Source organism: Acomys minous, assembly GCF_964271855.1.
Source record: "Acomys minous genome assembly, chromosome: 7".
Lineage (NCBI taxonomy): Eukaryota > Metazoa > Chordata > Mammalia > Rodentia > Muridae > Acomys > Acomys minous.
Window position 1 is genome coordinate 109342614 of NC_140488.1, and position 21174 is coordinate 109363787.

The 21174-nt window shown below is 38.1% G+C and overlaps 1 protein-coding gene across 1 annotated transcript in view; it reads left to right on the plus strand.

Annotated features, from left to right (window-relative positions):
- Positions 1 to 20430, plus strand: part of SYTL5 (synaptotagmin like 5) — a 253795-nt gene extending 233365 nt beyond the window's left edge. The window contains exon 20 of the mRNA XM_084790778.1: positions 20323 to 20430. The gene's annotated coding sequence lies outside the window, so the exon portion shown is untranslated. The remainder of the gene's footprint in view (positions 1 to 20322) is intronic.
- The last annotated feature ends 744 nt before the right edge of the window (positions 20431 to 21174 follow it).

Here is a 21174-nt window from a genome sequence, read left to right on the forward strand (position 1 = left end):
CGTGGTCTGTTTGACAGTAAAATGGAAATAACTAGTCTACTGTCAAAAAGCTAAGATACTGTGCCCAGGAAATAGAAGTACTTGCCCCTGAAACCAGGATGACACAAATTCCATGCCCAGATCTCATGGTGATAAGAAAGCAATGACTCCCAAGGATTACCCTCTGGCCTTCACATGCAAACTATGAAATATACATGTATATACACATGAATAAATTTTTAAAAATAAAGGTACCGGGTGAATTAATGTATATAAATATGACTTGTATAATTTAAACTACTAGGAAAATTGAGCAACTTAAATAACACCATGGTTTACCATCTTTTTAGCTCCTTTTTTCTTAGGTACTGGGTTGGCTCTTAAACATTCTGCATACAATAAATTGACCTCTGGTGTGCAGCAGATATTTTTAAATATACCTATTGTGAGACATACTATAGTTTAAATAGTATATGCACCCCAAAATACCATATGTTAAGAATTAATCACTATTGGGAGGTAGTAGAAAGTTTAAAAGATGGGTCATCATGTGATGCCTTCAGGTTACAGGTACATGCCCTTGAAGGGGTTATTAGGATTCTGACCCCTTCCCAATACTCCCATCCAAGCCATAAAGTAAATAGTTTTTCATACATTGTTGCCAATATTTTCTGGCCCATGATGAGAGAACCAAAAGCAATGGGGTCAACAAAATATGCATTGAATCCTACAATACCTCAAGTATTTGTTACAGTAGTGGAATGCTGACAGATCAGAAAGTCTGCTTTAGGCCAGAATTTCATATTTCAATCAATTGGATAATGAATATTACATAACATATTTAAATATGCTGAAGATAAAATATATCTTTCTTGTTAAATATACTTATGCCAAGAAATGGAATCTGATTATACTTGCCACATAACGTTTCACTTATCAATTTCTTATTTCTCAGTTTTTAAAATACGATCACATTGAGGGACCTGCTAGCAAGCCCATGAGCCAACTTTACTATCTTTGCTACCCATCCTCAGATCTTCTCCTGAACTAAATAAAATCATCTTCTTCTACGGCCCATTCATATCCTTTATGACATGTGGTAGAAACCTGCCTTTCTCACAGTAATATTTTTCAAGATAATATGCTTAATCTACATAAATAAATTTACCATTCTGTCAAAACACACTCCATGGAAACACAAGCTAATGTGTCACCATAAGTAAGGCATAATATTTCATATATTATCACTTGCACTTCATTTACTGTATTAGAATTCATCAACCTACTTTGAAGAAGGATCCCTAAAAAGTGAAACAGTACATCTTTGGCATAGCACATGACTGCCAAAATGCTCATATTTTTATCAATATTTTAACACAGAAAAAATGTTTTCTATGGTTTCCTTTTGCTCCAACTGAGGCCAGAATTAATGCATATAATTCAAGCGAAATTTAAATCACTGGAATCTGGGTAGGAGGTCAGAAGACTAGGTATGCGTTTAAATCAAAAGACTACATTGTTATCTCTGTTGTTAAATCTATTTATGCCAAAAAGGCATCTGAATATACTTGCCATATAGTATTTTACTTAGCAATTTCTTATCTTGACATCATAAATTTCAAACTTGTTTGTGAAAATGCACAGAAACGGATGAACCACAACAATGAGACTTCCTTTTCATTTGTTCTTTGTTCAACACAAGTAGGGAAGAGAGCCACTGTATCACAAAGCAGTCATGTCAATCACTCAGATTTGGAAGTATGATTGACGATTGCAAATATTCATTACATTTCTATTTGTAGATGGATATTTTAAAATAGAGGTTGTTGACTTTCAGTTGACAGAGAGAAAGGGAATTCTAGACATTTTTTCCACTCTTTCTGGTGCTCCTCATATTAATGGAGTACACACCAGAGGCTGAGGAGATGCCATCACTGCTTTTTTTTTTTGCATACGGGTTACCGGAAATATCATTATTCAATTTAAATTCTTTCCTGTCATCTCAGAACCCGTGTTAATATTATTTACTTGAAAAACATCTAAATGATCAGAACCATGTGAGAAGGCGAGTTACCCTGGCAGCTTCCCAAGGTCCTAAGAGGCACAGAACATCACTGGAAATACAATGAAGTGAGGAACTGCTCTCAGGAAGAATATGGTACTAACAGAAAATAAAAGCTGCTTGAGTATATAGATGAGGTGGTAAATTTCTTTCTAAGCACAGTTTCATAGTAGATGAGGAGGTTGTTTTCCTGAATATGATATACTAGTTTGGGCCAGGCATAAAGTATTAAGAACAAAGGAAAAAATGGAATTTGCCGTCCCTGAGGGCTTCCTTTGTATCTCTCTTCCATCAGTAAAGTGTGCCTCAATATAAACGCCATACAAATAGTTAAGGAGGATATCAAAGCCATAACGTGGGGAAGCATGGTGTAATCCTATCTACTCAGGATACTAAGGCAGAGGGATCACAAGCTTGAGACCAGCCTGGAAAACGTAGGAAGATCCTGTCTCAGAAAAAAAATTAAGACTTGAGCTGGAGCTCAGTGTTAAAGTCTTGACTCATGTGTGTGAGTCCCTGGCTTCAGTCTTCAGCATCTAAATTCAATTGTATTGAATTGATCTGAGAACTCCATCACCCCATCAGCTCAGGCATTGGCCCAGCTCTGTGACTGTAATGGCTCTCCCGTTCCTAGAGTAAGCAGTGTATTGGTAAGAAAGCCAAGGGTTTTTTTTTTCTAGGCACTTGTAGCTGAGTCTATGGGTTTGGTGACTTATACAAGGAAGGCACATTTTCAAAGTCTCATGAACATTTATGGCTGTCTGGGCTACACACAGTGAGGGCTATTCGGTGGGGGGGGGGGAGGTATAATTTTCCCAATTCTGGTACAGATTGAATCATCTATACACATGTTCATTCAGTTGCCAACACAGTCTCCTAAATGTTTTCTGGTAAGAAGTTGGCCTATTTTGCTTGTTTCCAGCTAATAGATTTTATTGCTTAGAAGGAAAACTGGGTTTACAGAAAAACTGAGCAGAAGCTTCAGAGAGTTTTAATACACTTTTTATCTCCACAGTTCCTCCAAATTAATCCTTTGTATCAGTGTGTGGCATATTTATTACAATTAATGAGACAATATATGGATATTATTTTTAACGTAGGTTGATACTTTACAATAAGGTCCACGCTTTGTGTTTTAGTGTACTGCTTGTCTTGATAAACACATAGATACATAAGGATTCTTTAGAGATTTGCTGCTTTTGCTCAGCAACATGCATTTAAGTTTTCTTTCATGTCTTTTTGATGTGATACTTCAATGTTTTCCTGTGCTAAGTGCACTTAATATAATATCAATCTTCTTCACAAACTTTAAGTGATATGTGTATGTGTGTTTAAGTATAAGGCAATAAAAGTATAGACCACTGAGAAATCAATGTTTTAATATCAAGAGATAATAGAAAGTCTGCACTCAATTGCCTATTTTGTTGTGATTGGCTACAAAGTTCCTATTTGCTTACCTTAACGTGCTTAGTACAAAATTAGTAATAATAATATTTAACTGTTTAACATGTTTACTTCTAAGCTTCTGAATGGAATGTTTATGCTAGACTAAAGCTGTATGCCATCCTGTGCCTGAAGCAAATTCTGATGTCTTATTCATTAAATTCACTTCCCCAATATGTGACATGTTCCCAGTTATTCTGAGCTCCATAAGATGGATTGTATGTTTGTGAAGATTGATTATGTGGCATCTAGTCTTACTGTGTTTACACTTCTTTGACTCGGAAGACATAAACATTTGCTGAGCGGATGTGGAATAGATAAATGTGTAGTTTCCATTTTAAAGGTAAAAGTGTTGCTGAACAATTCTTCTCCGTACTTAGCTACTGCATCTGCCCCTCACTTTGGTGTTTGCTCGCTTATCTCCCGCATCTGGACTCTGGCATTAGCACTCACTTTGGCCTCTCCTCAATCAATGAAAGTTCAACCTGTGATTCTGTGTATAGAAATAGTCAAGGTCTTAAAAAAAATAAAACGGGTGATGTAGCCCCAGGGTTAGAATGTAGAGACATATTATTTTCCCTATTGTGTGAATGTCCCACATACTTAGACTAGAAAAATACCTTATATTCCTTTGGCCAAGGAACTTACTTTATAGTGAAGAATGTACACTTGTAGGTTCATGCAGTGAAATTTATTAGGTTCACCACATGTCTCACCATCCCAAAGTAGTTGGTTTGATGTTTTGCTCAAAGTTCAGTTGAAGAATCAGCTGATAACAACATTTAGTGAGGATGAGAAAATAGCTTCATGATATAATGTGTGTGTGTCTATGTATGTATCTGTGCATGTGTGTGTGTATGTGGTGTTGCCTCTCAGAATGCCAAAGGAACCATGATGTAGAGCTGCAAATGTCTCTTCTCTTTTTTAAACCTATTTGTCTATTAAAGAAACATCCTTCAATTTGAAGCACCTTCCAAGGTCAATGCATGCAGAGAACCCCATGTTCAGATCTAGCCAATGGACAGCTCATTCTCCACGATTGTGGGGAGAGCAGGGACTGCCTCTGACATGAACTGTGGTGCCCCCAATTTGATCACTTCCCCTTGGTGAGGAGGCCCAGAGGTATACAGAGGAAGAGGATGCAGTCTAACTGGATGAGACCTGATAGCCTTTGGTCAGACAGCAGGGAGAGATGTCTCATTCCATTAGAGGTCTAGGAGAGGGAATAGGGTAAAAGAGGAAGGGAAGGTGGGAATGGGAAGATACAAGTGAGGAGAATAATAATCAGGATGTAATGTGAATAAATTATAATTAAAAAGAAGCATAATTTTCTTATTTCTATCAGGTTGACTTCAATGAGTCTCTCTGTTCTGTTACCAAAAGAAAGGATGCTGGCATAGGAATCCACAAGTATATCATCATATTTGAAGCTGGAAAGACTTCTTAGTGATTTTTTTTCTCTTAGTGAATTTTTAATTACTCACACGACTCAACTTTATTTAGGTAGAGAAGGGTTTGGAGACAACTGGGTTGCGCACACACAGGGCTACAAGGAGAAGCAGGTCTCCAGGCCAGGGATTTCCTAAGGATAACACATTTTAGCACTTTGATCTCTAATCCTGACCAGTGAAAAGTACAAGCAAACAATCAAATCAGAGCCACTAAGGAAACGCACCTTCCAGAAATGAACATTTGGATTAATCATCTTGATAAAGCAACCAGTCTAGTTGAAATGATAAGAAAGATTCAGAGAGACTCTGAATGACATTTCGACTCATATCTCATGATTAGCCACAGTAGTGGGACTGAAGCACATAAATTTTTACACCAATTAGTTTTTCTTCCAACTGTATTGTTTCCTGGCTACATTGTACATTAAGACACGGTGGTAGCCAGAGAGAATTCTGCCCCAAAATGGGCAAGTTTGGCTGCAGGCAGAGTCGACGGCCAAACTCTACCAAGACAGGGTAAGCAAGTTCTCAATAGTTCCTGTCTCACAAATATGTCTGTCGGATATATTGAGCCAGAAGGCCAAAGAAGATGCTCCAACATTATAGAGAGCGTTGTGTGACTGTTCAGGCAGTAAACTGTCTCTGTCATCTTCTCATTTTGGAAGCTGCTAACGTGTACTTCTGGTTCACTCAGGTAATTAAGTTTAATTCCTTCTCAAGTCTCTGATAGGGTTGAAGTTTAGTCTTATAATGAAGCTTAGTTGGTAAGGGGTTAAGATGTTTTTAGATCAAGATAGATGCTTTAAGTTAATAGAGATACGACAGATATTGATTTTCATTCAGAAATTTAGACCCAACAAGATAGGAAAGATGTTTACTTCAAGTTTGCCAAATACAAAGAGCCAAATCACTATGAATGTAACATTTATATAATTCCTGATTGTTTCATGGTTCTTCCTGGTGTATGTAACTTACTTTATTTATGTGTAATAATAAAAATGTATCTATTTAAAAAGAGACATAATAAAAAAATGGAGGAAATAAGTCACGATGGCAGCTAAAGATTTAGGCTTCATATGGGATTATGACAAAACTGTTATTGCACTGCACTGACAGTAGTCATGAGACGTACACCTTTCTTAAAGGGATAGATGAGAAATTGAACTTTATGAGCTATATGGTCTTTGTCGCAATCACTCTGCCACTCGAGCACGAAACCAGCTACAATGAATATGTGAAAGAATGTGTGTGGCTATGTCCCAACTAAAACCTAACTAGCAAAAGCATATGGCCAGCCTGTGGCCTGTAATCTGTTGCCTCTTGGAGCAGAGGACTTTGTGATCCCTTCACTGACGAATGAGACTTAATTTGGACAAGTTAACCAAATAGATGCTGCACACATTCCGTGTACTTTCTTCTAGCCTTCGGAAATGTAAACTGCATTATTGGCATCCATCATCACCCTGCAGTGTGACAGTAGACAAGAATGTCTTCCTTTTCAGCTGATCACAGATAGATAGTAATAAACACGAAACGAACAAAGAAGCATAATATTAAGGGCCCAAAGGGATGAACTGTGCTAGGTAATTTGGTTTGTCCTACCACATCCACTCTCTAAAATATCCTAAACTTTTGTGTTTTGCTCCTTTATGCTCTGGCTTTTGATTGGTTTGGAACTGTTTTATCCAACAGTGAGCAGGAGCTCACAGGGCAGTAGGGGAGAGATCATGGGTTTTTAGTTTACACTGCTGTCTTCCTACTGGCCCGAAGGTTGTATTCCTTTACTACTGCTCCCCTCTGTGGCTTCACCTGAAACTATACACATGGTTCTTTCTAGGTTCCCATAGGCGCACTCTCTTCTCGTCCTTCAAGCCTAGGATATTTCTTGGTGTTGTCAGATTTGAATGTGTCAAAAATGTCTCACTGAGTTCTTGTCCCCCATGCCCACAGCATTACAAAATTGTCCTTTCGTTATGCCCTTCTCAACTCCATTTGAGTCTTAGGTTTTCCACCAGGACCTTGACTAAAAAGGATGCTTTTATTTCGAAGATGCTGTTACTTCAGAGTCATTACAATCAGAAAAAGAAATACGTGCCTCAGGAACAGTGAACTGTGCTGGCTCGAAATACATGCCTGATGAGTGAGTGAAACAATAAGTTCTCAGCAGTCAATGAGGCAGTGGGACGCTAGCAATTCATGTGTTGTAGAGAAAGAGCCTGAAAAATTGAAACCTACACTGCTCCTCCTTAAGTACTTAGATGCCCTTTTGGGGCTTTGTTTCTGGAAGTGTTCAAAGAGATCACAGGAGTCTTAGTTGTTATAATACTAGACACAAAAACCCTGAAAAGGTAATTTAGTGATACCATTTCATATGAGATGAGATCATAGCAAAGCAAATGTTTCCAATAGGGCTGTACTTTCACTTTCTGTGCAACAGTAGGCAGGAAGGACTTTGTAGGGACCCGAGAAAGCCTTGAGTAAATGTGTAAAGGACAGATGAAATTGTAAGTGAATGTATATTGTTTGACACAGGCACAACCTTGTCAAAGAAGCCACTGCCTCCAAGGCAGTGGGTGATGCTTTCCTCTGGTCCGAGTGTGAATGTTGACACTATGTGCAAGTGTTTCTGAATGATTGACTGACCAGTGTGTGCAAAAATTATCAACTGCAGCTCCCTCCTCTCACATGACCACAACCTGAGGCTGCTCTCCTATGGGGACAGCCAAGCCCTCCTCTTGTGCTATATGCACATTGCACTGGATCCCAGCTTTTCTGCGTGTGTGTCTTTGTGTCTGTCATTCCCTCATTCCCCCACGGCCCCTCCCTGGTCAGATCAAGTCTTGGTCGTACACAACCTGTCAAGACTTTTACTTCTGACTATAAAAGTGGAATTCTGATCTTTTTGGAGGAGAACAGTTCAGTAGCATGGGAACCCATCAGATTCCTCAGTGGGAGGACACACTCATATTCACTCCCTTAGGAGAAGGCTGACATATATATGATCCAGGCTGTTCTAATAGACATAGTCAGCTTTACGGCCATTATTTCTCAGGCACCAGCTCAGACTTTCTGTAGACATCTTGCTAACCCTTTAACAAAACTTACCAGAACTGCACATGTTATATTACAGAAAACCAGTAGCGATGTGGCCTCTAGGTCCAAAACAAGAGTCACTACACCTTTGAAAAGGTCTATTACATTCTCTCCCTAATTTACAGCTTCCTAATTGTTACAACAGAATCAAAGAAACAGTTGTTTCTCATCTATTCCTCCTCAGTGACTCTTGAAGTGCAGAACCAGGATAAGATGAGGTGCTTTCATCAGAATTTAAATCAATGCACAGACCCCTTCATTAAGAAAGCATTGCTGCCAGGCCCAGTGGCTCACACCTTTAATCCTAGCACTCAGGAGGCAGAGGCAGGCAGATATCTGTGAATTTGAGGCCAGCCAGGTCTACAAAGCAAGTCCAGGACAGCCTAGGCTACACAAGAGGAACCTTGTCTCAAAAAAATAATAAAGAAATAAATAACAAATTAAAAAAGAAAGCTTTGCTATCAAAACTACCAGTTGAACAATGTAATATTTATTGACCTTTCTAATATGTGTTCTAGGGCAAGCTCCATAGCTTATTTTCTCAATTATATTTTATTGCATTTAGTTATTTCCTCAGGCAGGGGTCACCCACATGCCAAGGCATAGCTGTGGGGCCAAAAGATAGCTTACAGGAATAAGCTCTCCCCTTCTGACCTGTGAGATCGAGTGGCTAAACTCTCAGGTGATTGGGCTTGGTGAAAAACTCTTCGACCTGATCAGTCACCTAGCAGCCCCTCCTTATCTTGATGACCTACAACAAGTAAATAAGGGACCAAAAGGAAATAGAATAATCAAACTGCAAGAAGTTTTTTTTTTCTAGAGAGTCTTGGAACTCAGTCCTTTTAGAAGTCTACATTTCTGCCACTTAAAATTTTTACCTTTTCTGGTTTTCTAAAAAAAATTAGAAGGAAAATTTCTTTCTCTAAACCTAGCAGTTCATGCTTTGTATTAGGACACAGGCCTGTACTCACTTCTACACAGCAGGTGGGGTACAAGAATCAGAAGGTCAAGGCAAACATTTGCAACTAGCTGAGTTTAATGACGAGGGCCTAAAGAATTTAGTGAGACAATGTCTTAAACAGGAGAAATAGCGAAGGCTATATAATATGCATGATATTAATAACCAATCCTTTTCAGTTTGAGGCAGTAAACTTTTGGGTCTTTAGAGGCCAGGTTACCTTCAAACATCTCCAGGACTAGCAAGGTCAAACCCATCCTCCTTTGGGTGCTTTTAATTGTGCAAAACTGCAGCACTTAAGGCATGAATCAAGATGCTGTGTTTCTTTTTTTAAAGATTTATTTATTATTTTTATATTATTCTCCCTGCATGGACACTTGTAGGCCAGAAGAGGGGACCAGATCTCATTATTGATGGTTGTGAACCACCATGTGGTTGCTGGGAATTGAACTCAGGACCTTTGGAAGAATAGCAACAAAATCAATTTTCATTTAAGAGTATTATTGACGAGACAGTAAAACTTACTAAGGTGACTGAATCTTGCCCCTTAAGTATATATGTTTTCAGTGATTTCCATGAGAAACAATCTCCTTTAGTGCTCTCCCCTCTCTCTCAAACACACACACACACACACATACACACACACACACATACACACAAACACACATACACACACACACAAACAAACACATACACACACACACACACAAGAACATGTGAGCAACTAAAAGTGAGATGGGTGGGTGTATGGTGCTGTATATGAACATGTACATTTGTATCCTTGCATGTGGAAACCAGAACTTGGGAAATATGAGCCACCTTGCCTTTCTTTTATATGGGTGCTGGGAGCTGTACATATGTCCTCATGTTTACACAACAAACAAGTAACCAATAGATCTGCTTTATTTCCCTTGATCTTTTTGTTGCTTTCTAGGTATTCACAATGTGTATTTAGAAAATCATGTGAAATTTTGCAAGAGAAACTGGTATTTTAGAGCTAGCAATTGATAAGGTGTTGAAGTGTTTCCTGTGTTTTCTTGTAAAATATTTAGTTTTGAAACATCACGGGCCATTCCTGAATTCATTCATCTTTAAACAATCTGCATTTGCATGTTTGGGGCTGGGAGTCAAAGTGTGAAAATATTTCAAAGTAACAGAAATGACTGGTTTGAATAAGTCGGGTAAGTTCCTTTCATGCTATCCCATGGGCATAGAGTACTTTGTAAAGTCCATAACCATTTGACATTACTTTAACCAGATATAAAGGAAGCCAAGTTAAAGAGTGGTTTTTACTGTGAATGAGAAAAACCACTGTCTTTCCTACTTAGAGTGTAAAATATATTCAAGGGTTGGCATTTCCTCTGTCTAATCTTCTGTGAGAATAGTGTTTACCCAACCTCCTATTTTAAGCCACTACATGTTGAAATTTGGACTGTCCATCATTTCAGGGATACCAGAAAAGTTTGGAAATATTTGTCTAGGAGTATGTCTAACTCCTTGTGAAGTGCCAAGGTGTGATTTTCCTGGAAAAACCATTGACAAACACAAATGCAGGCCTCTTATATAAAGCTAACCTCCCTGTGAAGGGATCTGGTGTACATCAGTGAATGGAAACCTCCATGGTTGGAGTAGAATTGAGAATTCAGCCCTATGGACAATGATGCATATATGCAAATGAGGGCCAGTATTTGGACCAATCATGACAAAGTAAAGCATTTATGCAAATGAAGGCTTGTGTTTGGACCAATCAGGGCAAAGTAAGCATTTATGTAAATGATGGCTTGAGGTTAGACCAATAAGGGAAAATTAAGCATTTATGCAAACGTTAGAATGTTTCTGGACCAATCAGGGCAATGTAAGCATTTATGCAAATGAAGTTCTTAGTTTAGACCAATAACGCCAAAGTAGGTATACATGCAAATGAAGGCCTGTTTTTGGACCAACCAGGGTAAAGTAAGCATTTATGTAACTGTTGCATAGTGTTGCACCTATCATGGCAAAGCAAGCATATATGTAAATGAAGGCCTCTATTTTCACCAATCAAGGCAAAGTAAATGTTTATGGGAATTGGGGCTTATGTTTGGACAAATCAGGGCAAAGTAAGCATTTATGCAAATTATGGCTTGTGTTTGGACCAATCAGGGCAAAGTAAGCATTTATGCTAATCATGGATTTTGTTTGGGCCAATCAGGGCAAAGTAAGCATTTATGATAATCATGGATTTTGTTTGTACCAATCATGTCAGAAGTAAGCATTTATGCAAATTAAGGCCTGTGTTTGGACCAATCATGGTAAAGTAAGCATTTATGCAAATGAACACATGAGTTTCGACCTATCAGGACCATGTAAAGCATTTATGAAAATGATGGCTTGAGTTTAGACCAATAAGGGCAAACTAAGCATTTATGCAAAAGTTAGAATGTTTCTGGACCAATCATGGGAAAGTAAGCATTTATGCAAATGATGGCTTGTGTTTGGACCAATCCAGGCAAATTAAATAATTATTCAAATGAGGGCTTGTGTTTGGACCAATCAGGGTAAACATAAGCCTTTTATGGTAATAAAGGTCTGTGTTTCCACCAATGTGGGTAAGGTAAATATTCATGCAAACAATGGCTTTTGTTTGGACCGATCAGGGGAAACGTAAGCCTCATATGCTATTCATTAGCCTTCATGGCTTGTGATTGGATCAATCATGGCAGGAGTAAGAAGTTCATGGGAACGATGCCTTGTATTTGCACCAATCAGGGCAATGTAAGCATTTATGCAAAGGAAGGCTGAGTTTACACCAATAATGCTAAAGTAAGTGTATATGCAAATGAAGGCCTCTGTTTTGATTAATTAGGGGAAACTAAACATTTATGCAAATTTGGGCTTGTATTTTCACCAATCAGGGTAAAGTATGCATTTATGCAAATGATAGCTTCTGTTTGGACAAATCATGGCAAAGTAAGCATTTACGCGAGTGAAGGATTGAGTTTGGACACATCATGGCAGAAGTAAGCATTTTATGATAAGTAAGTCCTGTGTTGGATCAATCATGGCAAAAGTAAGCAGTACATGCAAATGATGCCTTATGTTTGGACCAATCATGACAGAAGTAAGAATTTTATGCAAATTAAGGCCTGTGTTTGGACCAATCACGGAAAAATAAGCTTTTATGCAAATGAAGGCTTGTTTTTGGACCAATCATTGCAGAACTAAGTAGTTCATGCAAATGATGCCTTCTGTTTGGACAAATAAGTAAGCATTTCACCCATTTGGGTGCAGATTTCATTCCATTGTTTTTAACAGTTGAGTAGTCTTCTATTTTGTAAATGTAGCACATTTTCTTTATCCAGCCTGTTTGAGGGATATCTGGGTTGTTTCCTCTTTTTTTGGCTATTATGAATAAAGCTGATATGAATAAAATTGAGTAAATATCCTTGTAATATGGTGGAGTAGCTTTTCTGGTATACACCCAGGAGTGCTATAGCAGAGTCTAGAGGTAGAACTATTCTGAATTTTCTGAGAAGGTGCCATATTGATTTCCAAAGCAGTTGTATAAGTTTGCACTCCCACCAGCAATAGAAGAGTGTTACCCATGCTCCGTGTCCTTGCTATCATGTAGAGTCACTTGAGTTTTTAAAAATCTGATTCTGATAGTTGTAAAATGGAATCTCAAAGACATTTTGATTTGCATTTCCCTGATAACTAAGGACACTGAGCATTGTTTAGGTGTTTCTCAGCCATTTGATAGTCCTCTGTTGAGAATTCTTTGTTTAGCTCTGTACCCCATTTTTCATAAGATTATTTGGTATGCTGGTGTTTAGTTTATTTAGTTCTTTATATATTTTGCATATTATCCCTTTGTCAGATATAGGGTTGGTGAAAATCTTTCCCCAATCTGTAGGCTGCTGTTTTGTTCTACTGATAGTGGCCTTTTCCCTAGAGAAGCTTTTCCGTTTCAAGAGGTCTCATTTATTAATTGTTGGTCTTAGACCCTGAGTTGTTGGTTTTCTGTTCAAGAAGTTGTCTCCTGTGCCAATGAGTTCAAAGCTCTTCCCCACTTTCTCTTCTAATAGATTTAGTGTATCTGGTTTTATGTTAAGGTCTTTGATCCACTTGGATTTGAGTTATGTGCAGAGTGATAAATATGGATCTACTTACATTTTCCTACACATAGACATCCAGTTGGACCAGAACCACTTGTTAAAGATGCAATAATTTTCCATTGTATGGTTTTGTCTTCTTTGTCAGAAATCAAGTGTCTGTGGGTATGTGGATTTCTGGGTCTTTGACTGATTCTATTGATCCACCAGTCTGTTTCTATGCCAGTACCAGGTATGTTTTATGACTGTTGCTCTGTAGTACAGGTTGAAATCAGGGATGGAAATACCTACAGAAGGTATTTTATTGTATAGGATTGTTTGAGTTATTCTGATCTTTTTCCATGTGAAATTGAGAATTGTTTTTTCATATTCTGTAAAGAATTGTGTTGGTATTTTGATGTGAATTGCATTGAATCTGTAGATTTCTTTTGGTAGGATAGCCATTTTTACTGAGTTGATCCTACCAATCCATGAGAATGGGAGAACTTTCCATCCTCTGATCTCATTTTAGTTTCTTTCTTCAGAGAGAGGTCTTTCACTTGCTTGGTTAGAGTTACACCATGATACTTCATATTATTAGTGGCTATTGTCAGGGGTGTCTTTCTTTACTTTCTTTTTCAGCCTGCTTGTTGCTTGTATACAGGAATTGATTTTCTAATTCAATTTGGTATCCAGCCACTTTGTTGAAAGTATATATCAGCTGTAGGAGTTCCCTAGTAGAATTTCTGGTATCATTTATGTATACTATCATATCATCTGAGAATAGCGATACTTTGACTTCTTCCTTTCCAATTCGTATCCCCTTGATCTCCTTTAGTTCTCTTATTGCTTTAGTTAGAACTTGAAGTATTATTTTGAAAAGATACAGTGAGAGGGGTCAGCCTTGTTTTGTCTTTGATTTCAGTGGAATCATTTTAAGTTTCTCTTCATTTAACTTGATGTTGGCTATTGGATTGTTGTGAATAGCCTTTATTGTGTTTAGGTATTTGCCTTGTATCCCTGATCTCTCCAACACTTTAAACATGTGTTGGATTTTGCCAAAAGCTTTTTCAGATGTGTAGGGCCTAGGTCCAGGCCACGCATGTTGTTTGGTAGGTGGTTCAATCTCAGTGAGCCCCCATGGTCCCAGGTTACTTTACACTATAGGTTTGCTTGTGGTGTCCTTGACACTTCCCCCTCCCTCATTCCTTCTTCCCATTTTTCCACAATATTTCTGGAGCTCCACCTGAGAGTATCTACATGTGTTTCCATCAGTTGCTGGATTAAGCCTCCCAGAAGACACATATGCTAGGCTCCTGTCTGTAAACATAGCAGAGCACAATTAATAGTGTCAGGGGTTGGCTCTCTCCCACGGGATGGGTCTCAAGTTATTCCAGTCATTGGTTTGGCATTCGCTCAAGCTCTGCTCCATCTTTATCCCTACACTTCTTGTAGGCAAGACAAATTTTGAGCTGAAGGTTTCATGGATGGATTGGTGTTCACCTCCCTCCACCACACGTTCTATGTGGCTATGGGAGGTGGCAACATCAGGCTCCATATCTCTCACTGCTAGGAGTATCAGCTAAGGTCACCCCCATAGACTCCTGGGAGCCTCCCTCTCCCAGAGATGCCCTCTACAATTTCTGTGCTTTCTCCTAGTTCTCCCTCTCAAACCCCTCACCACATTCTCCTCACACCTTATTTCCCACCTCCACCACCCTCCCCACACTCTCTACCATATACAGTTCCCTCCTCAATCTACTTTAGATTTCTATTTTATTCACTCTTCTGAGTAAGAGTCAAACATCATGCCTTGGGCCCAACTTAGCTTCTTTGGGTCTGTGGATTGTAGCATTGTTATCCTGAAATTATGGCTAATAATTGCTTATAAGTGAGTACATACCGTGCATGTCTTTCTGGGTATGGGTTTCTCACTCAGATAATCATTTCTAGTTCCATCTATTTTCCTCCAAATTGCACAATGTTTTTGCCTTTAATACTGAGTAGTATTTCATTGTGTAAATGTACTACATTTTCTTTTTCCATTCTTCAGTTGAGGGACATCTAGGTTATTTCCAGTTTCTGGGTATTATGAATAAAGCTTCTATGAACATAGTTCAGCAAGTGTCCTTGTGGTAAGGTGAAATATCTTTTGGGTACATACCCAGACCTGGTATAGCTGTGTCTTGAGGTAGATCAATTCTCAATTATCTGAGAAACCTGCAGATTGATTTCCACAGTGGTTGTTCAAGTTTGCACTCCCACTAGCAGTGGAGGAGTGTTCCCCTTTCTCCACATCCTCACCATCATGTACTGTCACTTAAATTTTTGGTGTTAGTCACTCTGACAAGTTGTAAGATGGAATCTCAGATTCATTTGATTTGCATTTCCCTGATGAATAAGGACTCTCAACATTTCATTAAATGCTTCTAGGCCATTAAAGATTCCTCTGTAGAGAATTCTCTGTTTAGCTCTCTACCTAATTTTAAAATTGTGTTCTTTGGTTTGTTGGCACATAACTGCTTGAGTTCTTTAAGTATCTTGTATATTAGGCCTCTGTTGGATGTAGGATTGGCAAAGATCTTTTCCTAGTCTGTAGAATGTCATTTTGTTCTGTTGCCAGTGTTCATTGCTTTACAGAAGATTTTCAGTTTCATGAGGTCTCATTTATTAATTGTTGTTCTTAGAGCCAGAGCTGTTTGTGTTCTGTTGAGGACGTTGTCTCCTGTACCAATGAGCTCAAAGGCTTTCCCTATTTTCTCTTCTGTTAGATTTAGTGTATCAGGTTTTATTTTGAGGCTTTTGATCCACTTGGACTTTAGTTTTGTGCATGGTGATAAATATGGAATTATTGCATTCTTCTATATGCAGACATCCAGTTAGACCAATATCATTTCGTGAAGATACTTTCTTCTTTTCAACGTATGGTTTTGGCTTGTTTGTCAAACATCAAGTGTCTAGAAGTCTGGGGGTTTATTTCTGGGTCTTTGATTCAATTCCATTGATAAACTTGTCTGTTTTATGCCAATAAACCAAATAGCTTTTATTACTATTGCTCCATAGTACAATTTGATATTAGGAGTTGTGATACCTACAGAATTTCTTTTATTTACAGAATTGTTTTTAGCAATTTTGGGTCTTTTATATCTCCATATGAAGTTGATGGTTGTTCTTTCAGGGTCTGTAAAGATGTGTGCTGGCATTTTGATGGAGATTGCATTGAATCTGTGTATTGCTTTTGATATATGGCCATATTTACTATGTTATTCCTACTGATCCATGGGCATGGGAAATATTTCCATTTTCTAAAATCTTCTTCAAAGACTTGAAGCTCTTAACATACAGGTCTTTCCTTTGCTTAGTTAGAGTTACATCAAAATATTTTATATTATTTTTGGTTATTGTGAAGGATGTCGTTTCCTTGATTTCTTTCTCAGCCCGTTTGTCACTTGTATACAGGAGGGCTACTGATTTTTATTTAATTATGTATCAAGCCACTTTGCTGAAGGTGTTTATCAGCTATAGGAGTTCTATGGTAAAAATCTGGGCATCACTTAGGTATACTATCATATTATCCTCTAATGATACTTTGATTCTTCCTTTCTGATTTGTATCCTCCTGATCTTCTTCAGCTGTCTTATTGCTCTAGCTAAAATTTCATGTCCTATAATTTTTATCCCCAATTTTTGAGAGAATCTCCAAACAGACCACCCAAGAGCCAAGTCCAAATGCATTGGCAAGGAAGTCTTTATTGCAGGTTCAAACCCGGGACACACCTCCTAGGCACTGACTCAGCAGATGCAGGAAAGTGACCTCTTCTCAATTGAGAGGGGTTTTATAGGTGCTAGACAAAGAATTGCTTTTGCAGTATATGATTGGATGGCATTTGGGAAGAAAAGCTACAAGCAGTGAGTTACAACCCGGACATTTCATGTTTGCATAATAGGTTTAGGGGCAAGTTGGCCTACAGAAAAGATTGCTTGAAGCAGTCATGGGGGCATTAGGAACTTTGGCCTGGCTTCTCCTAAATGGTTGTTGCTATGTGCCAGACCACCAGCTAGTCAGCTTGACCAGCAGAGAGTATATTTGGACTTTCCCAAGGTGAGTTGATTGGGTTGCTAGGGAATATTTTTCTGTTTAGACTAGTTTGTGGTTTTTCTGGAATCTGGGTTCAGCCCTTGGCTAGGTTAACACAAAATGGAGTTTGTCTGGTCCTTACAGATTGAAAAGATACAGAGAAACTAAGTAGCCTTATATTGTCCCTGATGTTAGTGGGGTTGCTTTAAGTTTCTCTCCATTTAATTTGATGCCGGTTAATGGCTTGCTATATATTGCCTTTATTGTGTTTAGGTATGTGCCTTGTATCTCTAATCTCTCCAAGACTTTAAACATGAAGGAGTGCTTGATTTTGTCAAAGCTTTCTCATCATCTAATGAGAGGATCATGTGGGGTTTTTTTCTTTCAGCTTGTTTATATGGTAGATTAACTTGATGGATTTTCATATGTCGAACCATCTCTGCATCTCTGCGATGAAACCTTCTTGTTCATGGTGGATGATATTTTTGATGTGTTCTGGGATTGAGTTTCTGAGTATTTTGTTGAGCATTTGTGTGTCGATGTTCATAAGAGAGATTGGCCTTAAATTTGCTTTCTTTGTAGAGTGTTTCTCTGCTTTAGGTATCAAAGTGATGGTGGCCTCATAGAATGAGTTTGGTTAATGTTCCTTCTGTTTTTATTTGGGGGAATAGTTTTATGCACATTGGTATTAGCTCTTCTTTGAAAGTCTGGTAGAATTCTGTGCAAAAACTATCTGTCCCTTGCTTTTTTTTCTGTTGGGAGATTTTAATGGCGGTTTTTATTTCCTCAGGGGTTATAGGACTGTTTACACTGTTTACTTGATTTTGATTTAGCTTTGGTAAGTGAAATCTATCAAGAAAATCATCCATTTCATTTATATGTTCCACTTTTGTGGAGTACAGGTTTTTGAAGCAAGACCTAATGATTCTTTGGATTTGCTCACTGTTTCTTGATATGTTCCCTCTTTTCTTGTCTGATTTTGTTAATTTGGGTACTGTCTTTCTGTCTTTTGCTTAGTTTGTCTAAGCGTTTGCCTGTCTTGTTGATTTTCTCAAAGAACTAGCTCTTGGCTTTGTGGACTCTTTATATTATTTGCTTTGTCCTAATTTATTTACTTCAGCCCAGAGTTTGATTATCTCTTGCTGTCTATTCCTCTGAGGTGTGTTTGCTTCTTTTTGTTCTAGAGTTCTCATGTGCGTTTTTAATTTGCTGAGCATGAGATCTCTCCAATTTCTTTATGAAGGTAGTTATTGCTATAAACTTACTGATTCCATTGTGTTCCATAAGTTTGGGTATGTTCTACCTTCTTTTTCATTGTATTCTAAAAAGACTTTAATTTCTTTCATTTCCTCCCTGACCCAGAGTTCACTGAGTAGTGTTGTTCAGTTTGTAGGCTTTCTGTATTTTCTGTTGCTCTTGTCAAGTTCCAACTTTCATCCATGGTGGTTTGGTAAAATACAAGGTGCTATGCCAATTTCCTTGTATCTATTGAGGCTTTCTTGGAGATGATTTTGATGAAACATTTTCTAGACCATGGACTTGGGAATCTTCTCATTCTTCTATTCTTATTATATTAGGTTAGGTCTTTTCATAGTATCTCAGATTTCCAGTATTTTTCTGTTAGAAATTTTTTAGATTTAACCTTTTCTTTGGTGTATCTATTTCTTCTACTTTATCTTCTATGCCAGAGATTCTCTTTTCCATCTCTGTAATTCTGTTGAGTTTTTTTCTGTTGATCTCTTCTCTTCCTTGAGTTTTCTCTATTACCATGTACACACAGTGCCTATAGAGGCCGGAAGTGGGCTTTAGATCTCCTGAGACTGTAGTTAATCCATGTTTGTGAGCTGCCATGTGAGTACTGGGAATTAAACTTGGGTTCTCTGCAAGAACAGCCAATGCGCTTAAATAGTGAGCCATGTCTCCATCTCTTTGGATAAATGTAAAACTCGCTTAATACCTAAGTATCAATAAGAGAATGTACTGGAAACTTAGCTTTAAAAATAGAATGAAGTGCTTTATTTATTATTTGTCATCCATAAAATTCTTAGCAAGAGAATGTGAAAGACAATATTAAGTCATCCCTGGAAGGCCATAATAGGCCCATAGACAAGGAACAATATTCTATTTATACAAGAGAGTAAGGAGCAGAGTCCGACACTGGGTGCTGGGACCCCCAAACTGCAGGAGAATGATCCAAAATGAAACAAAACAAAAACAAACAAAACAAAAAACAAACAACCCCCCCAAAAAAACCCAGTTTCCTTTTGTTAAAGAACCCAATTCAGCAATGGGGAAGCCTACTCATCTTATTCTCTCTATGACAGGCATTGTCACACTTAAAGCATATGAAAACAAAGATATGACTTATTTCCTTGTGGGAAAATTCATCTTTACAAAGGCTCTTACCCTGTGACCCCAGCTGACATCTGTGCCTCAAAGACTCATGCTATGTCTTGGCATTATAGAAATTTGATTTACTTCATATGTCTTACGGTGCTTTTTGAGGACATGTACCATATCTAATTTAGTTTTCAAAGTGAAGCATCTAATTCTCAGTACTTACACATTTCAGCATTTGCTCAAATTAATGAAAGTATATCCGTTTAGCCCAAGTTCCTCTAATTTCATGAGAATAATCCAATAAAAACAAGGGATATTTGCTATTTGTATTGTCTAGAATGAGCAAGAATATCAACTAAACGTGAGGTGTGGTGGCACACGCCTTTACTCCCAGCACTCAGGAGGCAGAGGCAGGCAGATCCCTGTGAGTTTGAGGTCCAGCCTGGTCTACAACACTAGTTCAGGACAGCCAAGGCTACACAGAGGAACCCTGTCTCAAAAACCGCCCCCAAAAAATCAACCAAAAAAACCCATGTCTCAAGAATATCAATTTAAGGCTAGTACTCTTTTAAGAAACTGTTATTTGCTCCATACGGCAACACACACACACACACACACACACACACACACACACACACACACACACACACACAACGTATATATCAGGCAGTCCAAGAGCCTCTTTCATACACTCTAAGGGCAGATGTTGAACTTTCTCGGCATTTTACAATTTTCGCTGAGAGCAAACCAGCAACTATTTAATATTTTCTTTGTTGTATCAAATAATAACAAAGCAAAAATGAAAGTATATTATACATAGAAACTCGTGCCTTCTTTTTTATGTTGTAGAGGACTTTATTAAATGAGCATGGGAGAAGGAAAGAGGGAAGGGGTACCCCCAGGGAGACACAGAGACAGACAGGAAAAGTGAGAAGACAGAGGAAGAGGAAAAGGGGTAAGAGAGAACGCCTTCTTCCTTTCTTTTTTTTTTCTTTGTTTGTTTGTTTGTTTGAGAAATGAATCTCCAGGGAAGGAAGGTCTTCCAGCCTTCAAAGTGAGAGAGATAGGACTTCCAGAAATAGGTTGGACGCCAAGTGAAAGCGGGCACACAAACTCCCCTCCATACTCTGATTGCTTTAGAGGTAAAAGCAAGCACTTAAAGGTAGCTCCTCCAAAGTACACTCAGTAAGCAGAGCGCGGGCCTCCCGTAACTACCATTGTCTACTGGATCCTAGTTCCCTTCAGTGCCTGTTAGGTGTCATCTGAGATGAGCTAAAACAAAATTACCCTTTCACAAAGCTGTCAGAAGTGCCTCCTGATTTTACTGCTGTCAGATTCTTTGCTTCTTTTATGAACACTTCAAGTATTCCCCCAGAAATGGTAGGAGATTCTTTCTTCTTTCCCCTTCTAAATATCTTCTTTCCTGCATGAACCATCAGAGAGGAGATGGAGGAGATCAGAGATTCCACATCACAATTTACAAAAGAACACCTACAAATAATTACTTTAGTTTCTGACAATCAAACTTTTTTGTTATTATATATATTATAAATACATATGTACATATTTATAAATGGTTTTTATCTTAATAGACTTTTTCTGCACAGGATTGTCATTTTTGTCTGTATTGAAAAGTAAAAAAATATATACAGTTAAATTTTTAGTATTTGAAAATTTCATATATGAATACAATATTTCTCA